This window comes from Mytilus californianus, unplaced genomic scaffold, assembly GCF_021869535.1.
Source record: "Mytilus californianus isolate M0D057914Y unplaced genomic scaffold, xbMytCali1.0.p SCAF_4, whole genome shotgun sequence".
Taxonomy (NCBI): Eukaryota; Metazoa; Mollusca; class Bivalvia; order Mytilida; family Mytilidae; genus Mytilus; species Mytilus californianus.
The window spans coordinates 101,979,245-101,998,879 of record NW_026262690.1 but is presented as its reverse complement, the minus strand read 5'-3'; the positions used below and the strand labels follow the sequence as shown (position 1 = coordinate 101,998,879).

At 32.6% G+C, this 19,635-nt stretch overlaps 2 long non-coding RNA genes across 2 annotated transcripts in view; both read right to left on the bottom strand.

Moving 5' to 3' along the window:
- The window catches only part of LOC127699000 (uncharacterized), a 58,789-nt gene that overhangs the window by 10,215 nt on the left and 28,939 nt on the right, over positions 1–19,635 (bottom strand). The window lies entirely within an intron of this gene.
- LOC127699016 (uncharacterized) overlaps positions 3,915–19,635 on the bottom strand; it is a 28,412-nt gene continuing 12,691 nt past the window's right edge. Inside the window, exon 2 of the long non-coding RNA XR_007981004.1 lies at positions 3,915–4,796. This is a non-coding gene — a long non-coding RNA (uncharacterized LOC127699016). The remainder of the gene's footprint in view (positions 4,797–19,635) is intronic.

The window sequence follows — 19,635 nt, the reverse complement described above, 5'->3', positions numbered from 1 at the left end:
CATTGACCTACCACTAGTGGTTCACCATGAACTAGACCTAATCACAAACTAATACATTGTTGATGCCGCCGCCTGAAACAGCATACCTATGTCTCGCTTTTTGACTCCGTCAAGGCGAGACAAAAATCGTAATAATAAATGCATGCAATAATTTCTGAATTAACAGTATTAATTGTAGCAGCTGTGACCTTGACCTGAGACCTAAAAATTAAAAACTAAGAAAGGAACATCCAGTTATCATCTGGAATAATGGGTGCATTCCCTGTCCTGGTCTATTTTCTATTTGCTGCTTCTCTGCCTTAGCATGCAGTGTTTAGGAATAAGAGCAAAGACTGGTAAGCTCAAAACCAGAAAAATGTCTCCTGGTAGGGTAACATCTCTTCCTGTAAACTTTTACCTTTTGAACAAGTACATTAAAATTCTGGCTCAGTGTGTTTAATTAATGATACAAAGCAGGATTCATATTTATATTGCATTAACATGTTACCGTACTGACATGCATGTAATATTTGTCACTGGGTGTTAAACACCAATCCATCATCCATCATAATCTGAACTGAAAATAATTTCTTTTAAAAAAAAAATATATTTGTAGTAACAGCCTAAAAATAAGGATATGTTGTATGAAAGGGATTGTTGAAAAATAATTCTGTTTTTAGTGACAGTGAACTTGAGGCTTCTTCCAGACTTCCCTATACCTAATTTCATTGATACAATGTGCCCTTTAATCAAGCAAGAGTAACTAAGGATTCTAATGGAAATAATTTGTTAGGGCAAAGTGATGACTATATACACCTGAAATTGGTTTGGGGGTACATACAATATTGACAAACTAAAAACATAAGTTTTCAATAAAATTGCAGCACAATCTGCAATGTTGGTTTTCAGTTATTTTTTTATTACCGAAGAGCTGGTCAGTTTGATACAAGAATACTTAAAAAAATAAACATAGTTGCAATTAATCACAAAGTACTCCAGATTAAACAGGCAATTGTCTTCAAAGACCTGGGAAATTCCAGGCAATTAGGATCTCATTTAACAAAACTAGAGGCTTGCTCATCTGGATCTATATTGCGTTTTCAACAATAGCCACTCTAAAATATTATAGACTAGAATACAATTTTAGACCTCATATCTTTTTTGTTGATCTTGTATTACTGATAATTTTCTGTTTTCAGTTTCTCTTTATATATCTACTATAGTTTTTTCCCTAAGAGGAGGATTTGGAAAATGAATATCCTGGCCTGATAAGAGTTGAAAATAAATAACCTTGCATAAGACAGGAATGAAAATAACTATTCTGCAACACAAAATACAGGAAACAATTGTGTAAAAAGTGAATATAAACTCTTGGCAAAGCAGTAGAAAATAAACTGTTATCACAGAGATATGTCTCGCCTTTTTGTAATTTTGATAATGCAAATGTTGAAATTAAAATAGCAATACTTTAACATGTAAGTTATGCAAATATTCAAAGTCGATGAACCATGACTGAAGGTACATGGCTAAACAATCTCCATGGAAATGAGATGTGCCAATGCTAATACAACTGCAAACCAAATACCATTGACTTATTTTAAGTTATTCCCTTTAAACAGACCTAAACACAAACATTAACTTGTAAACTATGTAAAAGTTTCAAAGTTAATGACCCATGATGAGGGGTGGGGCTATATAATCTCCATGGAAACGATACATGCAAATGCCAATAAATTTGCATACAAAATATCATTGACTTAACATTAGCAGTTCATCTTAAACTGATCTAATCACAAACCAATACATGTAAACTAAGTAAAAGTTTCAAAGTCAATAGACCATGACTGAGGGGGTGGGGCCAAATATTCTCCATGGAAATGAGATGTGCTAATGCTTATACAACTGAATACCAATTAACATTGGCCTACCACTAATGGTTCCCATTGAACTGACCTAATCACAAACTAATACATGTAAACTAAGCAAAAATTTCAAAGTCAATAGACCATGACTAAGGGGGCAAAGCCAAATAATCTCCATGGAAATGAGATATGCCAATGCTTATACAACTGCATACCAAATATCATTGACCTACCACTAGTGCTTCCCTATAAACTTACCTAATCACAAACTAATACATGTAAACTAAACAAAAGTTTCAAAGTCAATAGACCATGACTGAGGGGGCAGGGCCAAATAATCTCCATGGAAATGGGATGTGCCAATGCTAATACAACTGTATACCAAATATCATTGACCTACCACCTGTGGTTCACCATAAACTAGATCTAATCACAAACTAATACATTGTTGATGCTGCCGCTGCCGATGCCAGAAACAGCATTCTCCGTCAAGGCGAGACAAAAATAAGCAAAGATATAAAGAATAGTCAATCCACTAAAAAAAAATTTTCCCCACCATCCCCCAGAATATAAAATAGTCTTCCACTTCATTTTGTTTTATAAATTCTATGACAATGTTTCGAATATTGGAGGAAAAGATCTTTTACAATCTAGCATTCTTAATGAATAACATGATTTACACACAGGCACTAGTGTCTGAAAAAAATTTACCTATATACTTTAATATAACAACACATAATGTTATATTTAAGTATATAGGTAAATTTTCTTTCAGAGACAAGTAGCTGTGTTATATTAAAGTATATCAGTAAATCTTTTTCAGAGACCAGTGCCTGTGGATTTACATCCAAATAAAAAATTTGAAATACAAACCAGTCAGAATTTGAATTACAAACCAGTCAGAATGGCTAATGGATTATGCTGCACTAGGATTGGATGAAAATGTCTTCTAAAAGTTGTAAATTTTGAGGGGCAAAAAGAGCAGGTTTTTTCCATTTGGAGATCCTGAATTTGTTTGCCAATTTAAAATAGCCATGAGCTTATTTTAAAAGTATTTTGCTAACTATGGGGTATTTTCCACAACAGCCAAAACCTCAAAAAGATATATAACCAAATTCCCACTAATGTATGCATTAAGAACGCTGAAACAGGGCATACATATCAGAAAATATTGAAATTGTTACTTTTGCTACTTAGTGAAATTTATAAACAGAGTGGCAATTAAGTAGAGGGCATTTAAATAGTAGTTCCAGTAATATTTGACAATTTTTTTTATTCAAAAATAGAATTCAAAACAAATAAAATGCTTCGCTGGGCGCAGCTTGATACGACCGCAGAGGTCGAACCCTGAACAGTTGGGGCAAGTATGGACACAACATTCAAGCTTGATACAGCTCTGAATTTGGATTGTGATTAAATATTTGACACAGCATAGGTTTCTGACACAGAAAGAATGTGGTCTAAGAACTTCAATTTTTTTAATTTACCTATTATGGTCCAATGTCCAAAATCAAAATACATGGTTAGATTCAGCATATCAAAGAACCCCATATATTCAATTTTTGTTGAAATCAAACAAAGTTTAATTTTGGACCCCGATTTGGACCAACTTGAAAACTGGGCCCATAATCAAAAATCTAAATACATGTTTAGATTCAGCATATCAAAGTACCCTAAAAATTCAATTTTTGTTAAAATCAAACTAAGTTTAATTTTGGACCCTTTGGACCTTAATGTAGACCAATTTGAAAACGGAACCAAAAATTGAGAATCTAAATACACGGTTAGATTCGGCATATCAAAGAACCCCAATAATTCAATTTTTGATGAAATCAAACAAAGTTAAATTTTGGACCCTTTGGACCTCAATGTGGACCAATTTAAAAACGGGGCCCAAAATCCAAAAACTTAATACACGGTTAGATTCAGCATATTAAAGAACCCCAAGAATTCAAGAATAAAACCCCATTGAAATTGATCAAGAAATAAGCAATTTATACGAAGTATCTTCTTTTGCACAATACTGTGCAATTGAATATATCTTGCTATTGTGCAATACTGTACAATTGACAATTTCTTGCTATTGCGCAATATTGTGCTATTGGATATTTCTTGCTATTGCGCAATACTGTGCAATTGAAGATTTCTTGCTATTGCGCAATACTGTGCAATTGAAGATTTCTTGCAATTGTGCAATACTGTGCAATTGAAAATTTCTTGCTATTGCACAATACTTATTATATAATAATTTACACATCCTGTTTGGTGTGTATCTCCTACCATATCATTATTATTTGCTTTTAAATATTAATCAGAAATAACCAACTTAAAATGGAAAATTTTAAAAGAAAAAAAAAAGGAAAAAAAGAAAAAAAAAGAAAAAAAAAAATCCCCCCCCCCAAATTTTTTGAACCCCCTTATGATTCATCACCCCCAAACTCAATCCCAGCCTTCCCTTTGTGGTATGGTACCTTGCAGTACAATTTCAGAGAGATCCATACACTTGAACACAAGTTATTGTCTGGAAACTAGAAAAATGCTTATTTTTGGCCCCTTTTTGGCCCCCAATTCCTAAACGTTTCGGGCAATTACCCTCAAACTCAATTCCAGCTTTCCCTTTGTGATATGGAACCTTGTAGTACAATTTCAGAAATATCCAAACACTTACACACAAGTTATTGTCATGAAACTAGAAAAATGCTTGTTTTTTGCCCCTTTTTTGGCCCCTAATTCCTAAAATTTTGAGGCAATTACCCCCAAAATCAATTACAGCCTTCCCTTTGTGATATGGAACCTTGTGGTACAATGTCAGAGAGATCCATACACTTACACACAAGTTATTGTCTGGAAGTTACAAAAATGCTTATTTTTGGCCCCTTTTTGGCCCCTAATTCCTTAACTGTTGGTACCATAACCCCCAAAATCAATCCCCACCGTCCTTTCGTGGTATTGAACCTTATGGTAAAATATCATGGAGATCCATTTACTTAAACTAAAGTTAGAGTGCGAAAACCAATGTGTCTTCGGACGACGCCGGACGACGACGACGACGACGACGACAACGACGACGACGACGACGACGACGCCAACGTCATACCAATATACGACCAAAAAATTTTCAATTTTTGCGGTCGTATAAAAATTAGTGGATTAGTGCAATGCTTAAATAAAACATAACACAATACAAATCTTTAAGTTTTGAAAGCATTTTACAAAAATTGTATATATATTGGAAAAATAATTTAAAACCCAACAGAATGGATGAAAACAAACCACCTGCAGAATAAGTGATTATTGTTTTACGTTATTCCTACTGAATGATCTCCAATTATAACAACAAGAGCACTCGATACAATACCACTACCAAGTGGAAAGCATTATGGTTTCTATAAAGCTGAGTCAGTAATTATAGCTATAAATTCCTGAGCCTAATTATAGAATTTCTGGCTCATCAGAATGTTGTTTGTAACAACAACTGTTTGTATCAGCAAATACTAGGTGTATACACAAAACATCATCATTTATAACTGTTTGTAAATAAGACAAAAAAGCTATAACTAAAAAAAAGAAACCATAAATGAATCTGCCTTTTCGTATACGTTTTATGCTATAAAAGTTCAAATTCACAATTCAGAAAAATAAAGTATACTTTTACTTAACAATATAAGATTCTGTAATGAGGAATAATGAAATGATGAACACGTGCTAAACGAAACATCCTGATGTTTTGTTTTATTTCTCCAATTTTGACAATTGTCTAAGGTTATTTATTATGGACTTTGTAAGAAGTAGATGCCTGTGACATATTTCAATTGCTAATCTTTATGTGAAAATTGGGTACTCAATGAAATTTGGGTACTGTGACATTAAATCTTTTCTGATTTTGATGGAATATGCAATTGTCTTTAAATAAAATATAAAAATATAATAAAAATGCTCCGCTGGGCGCAGCTTGATACCACCGCAGAGGTCGAACCCTGAACAGTTGGGGCAAGTATAGACACATCATTCAAGCTTGATACAGCACTGAATTTGGATTGTGATTAAATATTTGACACAGCATAGGTTTCTGACACAGAATGAATGTGGTCTAAGAACTTAAAAAATTTTAATTTACCTATTCAAACCATATCATTATTATTTGCTTTTATACATAAATCAGAAATAACCAATTTAAAATGGAAAATTTTAAAGAAAAAAAAAGGAAAAAAAAATCCCTCCCCCCAAATTTATTGAACCCCCTTATGATTCATCACCCCCAAACTCAATCTAAGCTTTCCCTTTGTGATATGGAACCTTGTAGTACAATTTCAGAAAGATCCATACACTTACACACAAGTTATTGTCATGAAACTAGAAAAATGCTTGTTTTTTGCCCCTAATTCCTAAAATTTTGAGGCAATTACCCCCAAAAAACAATCACAGCATTCCCTTTGTGATATGGAACCTTGTAGTACAATTTCATAAAGATCCATACACTTGAACACACGTTATTGTCTGGAAACTAGAAAAATGCTTATTTTTGGCCCCTTATTCCTAAACGTTTTGGGCAATTACCCCCAAACTCAATTCCAGCTTTCCCTTTGTGATATGGAACCTTGTAGTACAATTTCAGAAAGATCCATACACTTACACACAAGTTATTGTCATGAAACTAGAAAAATGCTTGTTTTTTGCCCCTTTTTTTGCCCGTAATTCCTAAACGTTTAGAGGCAATTACCCCCAAAATCAATCCCAGCATTCCCTTTGTGATATGGAACCTTGTAGTACAATTTCAAAAACATCCATACACTTACACACAAGCTATTGTCATGAAACTAGAAAAATGCTTGTTTTTTTCCCCTTTTTTGGCCCCTAATTCCCAAAATTTTGAGGCAATTACCCCCAAAATCAATCCCAGCATTCCCTTTGTGATATGGAACCCTGTGGTACAATGTCAGAGAGATCTATAAACTAACACACAAGTTATGTCTGGAAGTTACAAAAATGCTTATTTTTGGCCCCTAATTCCTTAACTGTTGGTACCATAACCCCCAAAATCAATCCCAACTTTCCTTTTGTGGTATTGAACCTTATGGTAAAATTTCATAAAGATCCATTCACTTAAACTAAAGTTAGAGTGCGGAAACCAATGTGTCTTCGGACGACGACGACGCCAACGTCATACCAATATATGACCCCAAATTTTTTTGCTGTCGTATAAAAATGGCTCAAACATGGTCAAATCTGACCTGCTACCTTGGAGGTTTGGTGGACAACCTTGCGACCTGCATTTCCTTTTAAAGGACTTGTGACTTTTAAAAATGTTTAAAACCAAGAATCAGATCAGTTTAAAACTGTATAGTTTGCTTAAAAGTGACCTGGTGACTTGAGGCAATTTTTTAAAGGCAACTAGTGACCAAAGGGGGTACTCTACTAGAGGCCCATAATACTGACATCATTACACCAAAAACTACATGTATATGATCTGAATTGTTATTTTACCTAAATCTTATGAAAACAAATCTTTTCTAGAATTTCATACAAAAGATCACCATTTGTGAACATATTTTCTTGTAGGTTTTCTGATTATTACAAGGGATTCTGGTTAAAATTCTGTAGCTATTGAAATCAAAATTGATCAAGTGGAACTAAGGTAAATCTGAGAGAGTGGAACTAAGGTAAATCTGAGAGAGTGGAACTAAGGTCAATCTGATAGAGTGGAACTGAATCAAGCTGCTTCACTCTTAAACAATTTTTCAGGTTTAACAGCTTGCAAAAAAACTAATACACATTTGCCCTGAACAATCATTTTCATAATATAAGAAATATATATTTTTAAAAGACACTTAATAGAATGTGGATATGGCATGTCATATTCAAGTCATCTTTGTAAAATATTATAGTCTATCTATAATATAACTTTCATTCTGGTATGCATACCTTAAAGATGTAATTACTTTGACCTACATTATTAGGGTGCACCTGAAAGGCAGGAGATGTAGGTTATGGGGAACTCTGTTTTATGATATATCTATAATAATGATTTACAGTGGTAAAAATATATCATTTCTTAAGGAGATTACTGTTACATTTAAACATTTAATAATTATGTTCTTCTGTGAATGAAGTATGAAGTTACCCTCCAAATAATAAACTGACCAAAAGTCAAAGCTTACCCAAAATCACAGAGAGGTGCATGAATCGTGTGTCACAGTGACCAAATTATTACAGAAATATATTGTACTGAACAAACAACATGTAATATTGAAATATCACAGATAAGTGTATCACTGAGGGATCATGAGAAATTTACATAAAACACAACTTAACCTAAATCCACACAAAAGCTATGGATCATGATGGTCCACATCCCAATCAACATATGAAAATCAACTATCACACACTACTGTCAGGCCAATTTTAATCAACATATGAAAATCAACTATCACACACTACTGTAAGGCCAATTTTTTACAATTTCAAGCATATTCATGTCCCCCCTCCCCCCTTAAAATAATCTAAAGTACTTTAAACAAAATTCTCATCTAATTCAGTCTTAAAGTTACAATCTGATACATAGCTTGTACATAATTGTAACTTAGGTGTCTTGCCAACTGAGGAATTTCTATGGAATTAAGTGAATGCTTTGTGTTACCTGTTCACTAATGATATAGAAAAGATAAACATTTACTTTTAACCTTGTAAAGGACAGTGATAGCAGTATCAATTTAAAGCCACTTCTATCTCCAATGTCAGTCTAAATGATTATAAACTGAATTTATAACTATTTTCTTTCAACTCCAAAATAAATGGGGAATGTGTCCATGGGACACAGATGATGCCCCCGCTTGCATATAATGTTTTAAAGGGACATAACTCAAGAACTGTAAAAGTGATGCTACCCAAATTTGTTCTTGATCTGAGTTTTGTGGTAATTAGCATTGTGTATAAGTTTCAAAACATTTAGTTGAGGCAAACTTAAGTTTGAGAACGGAAATGAAAAATTCAGCAATTTTTCCATTTGTAAAGGGGCATAACTCTAGAACTGTAAATTCAAACTTGATCTGTATTTTGTGGTAATAAGCATTATGTTTAAGTTTCATAACATTTGGTTGAGGCAAACTAAAGTTAGAGAACGGAAACCAATATTGGGATGCATGTACGAACGGACGGACTGACGTCCAGACGGATAAGGGTAAAACTTAATGCCCCCTCTGCTACGGTGGGGGCATAAAAACAATGATTCTGTGTTATGTCATACAAGAAAAGATATTTTTGTAACATATGTCAGGCCAAAGAAAAAAAAACACAATTAAAGAAAAGATAGTGCACACGCTGAACTGTCTCGTCTGATTTACTGACCATGATTGAATTTTTATCTTGGAAGTCTTAAAGATAAAGGTTTTACTACATGTATCACATAAGCTTAACATTATCAACGAACCATGACAATGAGATAAAGGTCAGACAAATGCTACCAGACAGACATGTACACCCAGCAATCATTCCATACACCAAACATAGTTGACCTATTGCTTATAGTATCCAAGAAACAGACCAAACCATGAAAACTTAATATTGATCAATGACCCATGAAAATGAGTTTAAGATCAGATGATACATGCCAGGCAAACATGTATACATAACAAACATTCTGTGCACCAAATATAGCTGACCTATTACTTATAGTATCTAAAAACTTACTTAACCTGGAAAACTTAAAAATTATGAACCATGTACATGAGGTCAACTTGTCAAGGACAGATGATACCTGCCAGAATTATATGTAAAAGAGAGGCGAAGGATACCAAAGGAACATTCAAACTGATAAGTCGAAAATAAACTGACAATGCATAGCTAAAAAAGAAAAAGACAATTGACAAACAACAGTACACAAAACAACATAGAAAACCAAAGACTGAGCAACACGAACCCCACCAAAAACTGGGGGTGATCTCAGGTGCTCTGGAAGAGTAAGCAGATCCTGCTCCACATCTGGCATCTGATATGTCTAATTCTATAGATCACATTCAGGTGAAGGGGACAAGATTGTAGTTACGATAATTGGAACATATCCGTCATCATCTGTGAAACAGATATTCCATAATGGTCAACCAACTCGTGATGGGGTCCGTAAAATTTACGAAGGGATGATTTCAACTTCACCACTTGGAACTCTTGATTTAATAGCTTCCTTGTGAGCAGCAATCCTCTATCAAGAAAATCATTATAGGAAACACAAGCACTGGAATATCGTATCAACTGGGAGATATATACTCTGTATGCAGGCGCTGCTGGAGTGTTGCTACATAGAAATGGAAAGTTTACAATTTGGAAGCTGAAATCATCTTTTTTGTAGTAAAGTTTTGTTTTCAACCAACCCTCATCGTCAATTTCTAGATGTAAGTCAAGATATGAGGCAGACTTAGCTGTATCTGTTGCATCCTTTATCTCAAGTTCGATGGGATAGATGCATTCAACGTTGTCACCAAATTGTGAATTATTTAGTGAGAGAACATCATCTAATATAGTGGAATGTGAAGTTAAAGGATACTGCTAACTTCTTTTCTTTCTTCCTAAGAAGTTCCTGTATGAAGTCAGCCTCATAAGAATAAAGGAATAGGAGCACAGTTGGTTCCCATGAGAATGTCGATTGTTTGTTGAAAAACACGTCCTCCAAACGTAACAAATATGTTGTCAATAAAGAAATCAAGCATCTTGATAATGTCAGTTTCAGAGAATTTTTTGTTTGAATCAGAGTGATTTTTTACATAGTACCCGGTACAATTTAATTCTCCCTAAGACAAGAAACTTGTATCTACGTAAGCCATTCTTTTTTATGAAACAAGGCATGACCAACTCTTTCAATTTGTCTTTAAGTTTGGTATGGGCAATATTTGTATTAAGTGTAGAAAAGTCAAATGTTTTAATACTATTGCAAGGTGAAAGAGTCTTAGATTGTATGTAGTCTAAAAGATCTTTGGAATTTTTTGGTATCCACATCTGATTCACACCACCTCTAGAATAGGTAGTTTCACACTAACTTTGGAGCTTGAATTTGATTGCTGATCAAATAGATGTTAATAATTGTAAAGCTTACAATCAATCCGTACACCAAATATAGTTGACCTTTTGCTTATAGTATTTGAAAAAACAGACCAAAACACACAAACTTAACATTGACAAATGATTTATGAAAATGTGGTCACTTCCCAGACTGATATGTTCACCTTATTCCATCCACCAAATATAGTTGACCTACTGCTTATAGTATCTGAGATAGACTTGATAAAACACATGTAAAAAAAACCCTATTTTTTAAGCAGTCACTGAACCATAAAAGTGAAGTCAAGGACAATGGAAATATGACAGATGGATACTTGGTTACATAAGGCCTCTGTATCCAAGGTATGAACCATCCACTTCTTCTGCTCTCTGAAATATGAAGCTTTATACAAATAGTTTATACCTCCGCCAGATTGCAATGCCTATGTCTCGTATTCTGCGACTTTAGTTGCAAGCGAGACAAAAACTACTGATTGTCATGTTTCATACAGACTAATTTTATTTAAATCTGAAGAATGGCATGGAATTGATGGTCCTTCCTTGACAGCTCTATTTTCCTGGTAAAAGAAGGGAGTGTCCAGCCCAGGTCTAAAAAAAAAAAATTAACTCTGCCACATGTTGATGCCCATGTCCCATGTAAGAGACCTTGTCAGGAGAAGTCTTATGTACTATCTTACTGTGTTTAAAATTTTGTCATTTTGGGAAACTTTGTGTTAATGTCAGATCTTAATATAGTGGTTGACATATTGTACAGACACCTATGTATTAGTGAAGACAATATATTGATCTCTACCTGTCTTTTGGTTTTTTGTGTTGTTAAGTTGCCTTCTCATTGAAGTATACACCAAATCTCATTTTATTCATATTTTTTTTCCTTGTTGAATAAGATTATATGGAATAAAAATAACTGTTTTAGGACTATTGTTTTGTGGAATTATCATAGTGACAAAAAAGTAATAACAAATATTTTGTATTTTTGTGAGTGTATTTCAACACTATTAATTTCAAAGGTTTAAATTACCTTCATTTAATTGACAGCTTTTGTTTATTTCATGGGAGATTAAGTTATACATTTAAGTTATTAATGAATATGAATTGCGTATATAAATAATATCCTTGATCCTGGTGGCTGAGGTTCAAGTTAATTTCCTTGTTAATTTATGAATCATAGGAAAAAATAAACACTTTTACAAAGTCACAGGAAATATTTAATTTAACCTTGAAGGTTAGGAATCCTAATGAAATGACCAGAAAGTGCTCATAATATCAGTATGGCTTGGCAGATATGGATCCCTAAAAGAAGGGTAATGAATTTACAGAGTATTAATTATGTGTACTGTCAAATTCAATTCATGACCTAAGACCACTACTATATAGAGCAGCTAATTCCATAAACATAATTTCTGTTAAAGATAGATGAAGTAACTGATTGTTGCAATTTATCAAACTATGACAGAAGATCAATGGACCAACAATTAAGATAGCATGAAGATTACTTCTTATCAAATCATATTAATTGATTTTTGACTTAACATTAGATTAGAGAAAACAATAAGAATAAACCCCTGTTATTCACACAGTATGACCACATACATATGATGTCTAGCAAGTATAATGGTAATAAGGTTATATATGACAATAAGGTCAAACATAAAAATTCTGAAAAGTCCATTGTTAAAAAAGTTAAAATGACTAACATTAAAACTGTACCATTTGATACATCACATCTGAATTTGACAAACATTAAATATCTCTTCCTAGGTGCTTAAAGCTTAACTTTTTGGGAATCCAAAACATTAATAAATAGCTGGAAAAGTAAAGAATAAATGGGGAATGTGTCCATGCCCCCGCTAGAATATAATGTAATAAAGGGACATAACTCAAGAACAGTAAAAGAAACGCTACCCAAACTAGTGCTTGATCTGAGTTTTGTGGTAATAAGCATTGTGTATAAGTTTCATAACATTTGGTTGAGGCAAACTTAAGTTAGAGAATGGAAACCAAAAATTCAGCAATTTTTCCATTTGTAAAGGGGCATAACTCTAGAGTGGTAAAAGTGACGCCACCAAAATTCAAACTTGATCTGTGTTTTGTGGAAATAAGCATTGTGTAAAAGAATTATAACATTTAGTTGAGTCAAACTTAAGTCAGAGAATGAAAACCAAAAATTCAGTAATTTTTCCATTTGTAACAAGGGGCATAACTCTAGAAAGGTAGTAATGACACTACCCAAATTCAAACTTGATCTGTGTTCTGTGGTAATAAGCATTGTGTATAAGAAGTATAACATTTGGTTATGTCAAACTTTAGTTAGAGAATGGAAACCAAAAATTCAGCAATTTTTCCATTTGTAAAGGGGCATAACTCTAGAAAGGTAAAAGTGACGCCACCCAAATTCAAACTTGATCTGTGTTTTGTGGTAATAAGCAGTGTGTATAAGTTTCATAACATTCGGTTGAGGTAAAATAAAGTTAGAGAATGGAAACCAATTTTGGGACGTACAGTCGGACGTACAGACGGATAAGGGTAAAACTTAGAATGAATTTCATAACAGTGTTGACATGGACACCTGATATTTAAATGATATCGTGTCGACAGCAAAGGTTTGGCCACAGACCACAATTAAATTCCCCTATTAGTTCTTTATAACGTTTTGTTTCATTAAAAAAATTGCACCTTGCATTTTTGTCAAATCTTTTGTGTGTGTAATGTATAGTACTAGTCCAAAAATATATCCAAAATTCAGAAAGATTGAACCAATGACTCTTACAAATTTAGCCAATACACATCCATACCCCTATTGACAAGTCAAGAGATGTTCCGAAAACTGTAAATATCACCTTTTTGCACCTGGCCTAATCACTCTTTCCATATCAAAATCAGTTAAAATACAACATCCAAAAGTTTATTTCACCTCTCTTCTTTTATTTCCACCCACAAAAAACTAAGAAATGAGTGAGGAAGGGAAAGAAAAAAAATTAAGAAAAAATACACTCTAATTAAAAGGAACTATATTCGTGGACAACTAAAAGCGGGATCATTAATTGTGGTCTTGGGCCTATTAGGGGTCTAAAACTTGACCAATTCTAATAAAACTTGGCATGATTTAAGCTTAGTGTATTATAAAACAGTTTACAAAGTTTCAAAGCCATATGATACCAATTATAAAAAATGTGGCATTTTTTATATCTGAACTTTGGGTGCTGAATTGTGGCGTTGAATTCGAACAATTTCAACTATCAAATTTGGGCTTCTAAAAACCAAAATATACCAAAACTTACATTTTTTAATGTTTCTATGTATAAGTTATCACCTATTAAAAGCAACAGATAGCATACTTCATGTTTCAGACTTATAAAAAATGGCCAGAAGTAAATTTTATATGAGCCTGTGCCAAAAAATAGAGGTTTTCAAATGATGTGAGGCCTTATATGAAATGTAATATTTTTCACTTACCACAATTTTCTGAAGTTGTTAAGTTATAAAAAAAACCTTTTACATGTTATAAATTTACTTTTAATGGAAATATTAGTTTCAAATAGCATAACACATGTGAATAAAATTGTCTTCAGCAATGTCAAGCTTAAAAAAACAGGTTGTCAATTTAGGTCGTTCCCCACATTTGCATATTAAAAAGCATATAAATGATATGGTAGGTAGAGATATGCTTCTTTTTGCTCAAATCTTTGTTTAGATATGATAAAACATGGAGCCTGGATGTAACATGACTGTCACTTTCAACTATATATGTAGACAGTATGATTTGAAGCAAAGTTATTTACTTTACTTTTTAAAACCGGCATGAAATTTCAGCCTCAAAAGGCCAATATTTTAACACTAGCTATCAAACAAAATAAAATAAAGGTATTCTGTGAGACAGACAAGGTCAAACAACCAGTAATAAGTGCTTTTGATACAGATTCAGTGAAATCTGCTAAAAGGAATTCAACTTGTATGTGCATAGAACCTCATTTTTCACTTGCTTCATACTGACCGTTAGACAAAGACCATTAAAGCAGCACATTTTGCACTCTTATTCTGATTTTATCTACTTTTTTTTGTGTTCAGTGTTCAAAAATGAGTTAAACATCTACATTAGATACCACAAACACAAATAGAAAACCAGAAAAATCTGTCAGAGAGAAAGTAAGCATGCTACTTTTGTAAAAATATTGAAACAACTGAAAAAGTTCAATTTTGGGCATGTAGGCTGAAATGTCACTTTTTTACAAAATTTCTATCAAATAAAAGTGGAAATCATTTATTCTCATGTAGTTTGACAAATTAATACCAATAGATCATTCAGTGAAGTTGTCAAAGTACAAATTCAATATTTCCTGAATTCACCTATTAGGGGTCTAAAACTTGACCAATTCTAATAAAACTTGGCATGATTTAAGCTTAGTGTATTATAAAACAGTTTACAAAGTTTCAAAGCCATATGATACCAATTATAAAAAATGTGGCATTTTTTATATCTGAACTTTGGGTGCTGAATTGTGGCGTTGAATTCGAACAATTTCAACTATCAAATTTGGGCTTCTAAAAACCAAAATATACCAAAACTTACATTTTTTAATGTTTCTATGTATAAGTTATCACCTATTAAAAGCAACAGATAGCATACTTCATGTTTCAGACTTATAAAAAATGGCCAGAAGTAAATTTTATATGAGCCTGTGCCAAAAAATAGAGGTTTTCAAATGATGTGAGGCCTTATATGAAATGTAATATTTTTCACTTACCACAATTTTCTGAAGTTGTTAAGTTATAAAAAAAACCTTTTACATGTTATAAATTTACTTTTAATGGAAATATTAGTTTCAAATAGCATAACACATGTGAATAAAATTGTCTTCAGCAATGTCAAGCTTAAAAAAACAGGTTGTCAATTTAGGTCGTTCCCCACATTTGCATATTAAAAAGCATATAAATGATATGGTAGGTAGAGATATGCTTCTTTTTGCTCAAATCTTTGTTTAGATATGATAAAACATGGAGCCTGGATGTAACATGACTGTCACTTTCAACTATATATGTAGACAGTATGATTTGAAGCAAAGTTATTTACTTTACTTTTTAAAACCGGCATGAAATTTCAGCCTCAAAAGGCCAATATTTTAACACTAGCTATCAAACAAAATAAAATAAAGGTATTCTGTGATACAGACAAGGTCAAACAACCAGTAATAAGTGCTTTTGATACAGATTCAGTGAAATCTGCTAAAAGGAATTCAACTTGTATGTGCATAGAACCTCATTTTTCACTTGCTTCATACTGACCGTTAGACAAAGACCATTAAAGCAGCACATTTTGCACTCTTATTCTGATTTTATCTACTTTTTTTTGTGTTCAGTGTTCAAAAATGAGTTAAACATCTACATTAGATACCACAAACACAAATAGAAAACCAGAAAAATCTGTCAGAGAGAAAGTAAGCATGCTACTTTTGTAAAAATATTGAAACAACTGAAAAAGTTCAATTTTGGGCATGTAGGCTGAAATGTCACTTTTTTACAAAATTTCTATCAAATAAAAGTGGAAATCATTTATTCTCATGTAGTTTGACAAATTAATACCAATAGATCATTCAGTGAAGTTGTCAAAGTACAAATTCAATATTTCCTGAATTCACCTCTTAGGCCACAGACCACAATTAAATTCCCCTATTAGTTCTTTATAACGTTTTGTTTCATTAAAAAAATTGCACCTTGCATTTTTGTCAAATCTTTTGTGTGTGTAATGTATAGTACTAGTCCAAAAATATATCCAAAATTCAGAAAGATTGAACCAATGACTCTTACAAATTTAGCCAATACACATCCATACCCCTATGGACAAGTCAAGAGATGTTCCGAAAACTGTAAATATCACCTTTTTGCACCTGGCCTAATCACTCTTTCCATATCAAAATCAGTTAAAATACAACATCCAAAAGTTTATTTCACCTCTCACCTTCAAATTAAGAAAAAATACACTCTAATTAAAAGGAACTATATTCGTGGACAACGAAAAGCGGGATCATTAATTGTGGTCTTGGGCCTATGCAATTACAGTGTGTCAGGGGCTCTCAATGGGGATATACATAATTACTATTTTACACATGTTCATTCTTAAAATAATTTTTTTGCATGAAAGTTTATAGGAATCTGTTTTGAATATATTTATATACTCACAGCAAAATGTTTCTTTAAAACTTGTTTTGAATACATTTATATACTCACAGCAAAAAGTTTCTTTTGAAAGAATGAGTGTCTTTAGAGGTGATATCACCAAGTAATCGAGAGAAAAAAAGTAAGAAATTTTTTTTTCTAGCAATAAGTGAATACACAATATTCAAGCTTGATACAGGTCTGAATTTGGATTGTAATTGACATATTATAGGTTTCTGAATAAATGTAGTCAAAGAACTTGAAATTGGTTATATGAATTGAATTTATATTCAATTAAAGATTTCCTGCTGTTGTGCAATACACTATGCTGTTGCGCAATACTTAGTAAATCTGTTGTCAGACTATTAACAAATAAAATTTATAAAATTCTATAGGGAGCTTACATCAATAGATATAAACAATTCACCAAAGTTTCATAAGAATTGCTGAAAACATTTTTGAGTTATTGTCTGAAAACTGGAAAGTCCCCCCTTTTTTAATGAATAAAACCCCATAACTCGGAAATGTAAAATCTAAAATTTATAAAATTCTAAAGGGAGCTTACAACAATAGATATCAACAATTCATTAAAGTTTCATGAGAACTGCTGAAAGCATTTTTGAGTTATTGTCCGAAAACTGGAAAATCCCCCTTTTTTTTATGAATAAAACCCCGTAACTTGAAAACATAAAATCTAAAATTTGTAAAAATCAAAAGGGAGCTCATGTCAATAGATATAAACAATTAACCAAAATTTCTTGCAAGTTGGTGAAAGCATTTTTGAGTTATTGTCCGAAAACTGGAAAATCCAACATTTTTTTAATGAATAAAACCCCATAACTCGGAAACGTAAAATCTAAAATTTATAAAAAACGAAAGGGAGCTCACTTCAATAGATATAAACAATTCACCAAAGTTTTATGCAAATTGGTTGAAGCGTTTTTGAGTTAATGTCCGACATGATGACAACGGACGGACAGAGGTATACCATAATACGTCCCATAAACAGGCGTATAAAAATTAAGTAGTCCATAATGCATTGCAAATCATTCAGTGGATTGGTCAATCGGCAAAATAAAACAAAATGCTTTATTTGTAAACAAACACTAATACATGCATTGACAGGGGTATAAGTATGCTAAATAATACATGTCTGTATAAGGAAATGTGCCCGGCCTGTTAAATGCAGCTGTTTCGTTGATTTGAAAAACGAATGGACGGATCACAGGGATTTAATTTAGAATTGTACTTATTTTTTTTGAATGTGCATGCATAGTCTAAGAACTTAAAAATTTGAAATTTACCTTGTTATGGTCCAATATCAATAAACAGCTGCGCCATGAGTGCATGATACGCCCGTCGTCTTGTGTGTGAATTTTTATGCAATAAGCATAAATAGTTTCTGACATACGGCGTGACATGCGAAAACCCCCTTTTTTTTTTACAAATAACTCAATATCTCTAAAATAAAATTTTGAATCAAAACCAAAAAGTATACAGATCTTTAGATTAATATAACTAAGAAGTGTGTAAAATTCTAAGCAATAATCATAAATCGTTTTTGAGATACGGCGCGACATGTGAAAACCCCCCTTTTAAAAAAAAATAAATCAATATCTCAAAAATAAAATTTTGAATCAAAACCAAAAAGTAAACAAATCTTTAGATTAATATAACTAAGAAGTGTGTAAAATTTTAAGCAATAATCATAAATCGTTTTTGAGATACGGCGCGACATGTGAAAAACCCCTCCCCCTCTTTTTACAAAATACTCAATAACTCAAAAATAAAATTTTGAATCATCACTAAAAAGTATACAGATCTTAAGGTTAATATAACTAAGAAGTGTGTAAAGTTTTAAGCAATAATCATAAACTGTTTTTGAGATACGGCACGACATGTGAAAAACCCCTCCCCCTTTTTTAACAAAATACTCAATATCTCTAAAATAAAATTTTGAATCATCACCAAAAATTATACAGATCTTAAGATTAATATAACTAAGAAGTGTGTAAAGTTTTAAGCAATAATCATAAATTGTTTTTGAGATACGGCGCGACATGTAAAAAAAAACACACACCTGTTTTAGTTACTAAGTCCCGTAACTCAAAAAGTTTTAATCTTATTTTCACCAAAAAGTATACAGAGTGTTTGACCATCATAAGAAACAACTATATTAAGTTTCATGAAATTTGGATAAGTCATTCTCAAGTTACGGTGCGACATATTTACGCCAGACAGACAGACGGACGGACGGACACCTGACATTTGTATACCATAATACGTCCCGTCAAAAATTGACGGGCGTATAAAAATCTAAATACATTGATAAATTCAGCATATCAAAGAACCCCAAGAAATCAATTTTTGATGGAATCAAACATAATTTTAGACCCTTTGAACCTCAATGTGGACCAATTTGATAACGGGGTCCAAAATCCAAAATCTAAATACACAGTTAGATGCAGAATATCAAAGAACCCAATGAATTTATTTTTTGTTGAAATCAAACACAGTAAAATTTTGGACCCTTACAGACCTGCCAACTATCCCTATTTATGGAGGATATCCCCCATAAGAGGTGTTGACCTTA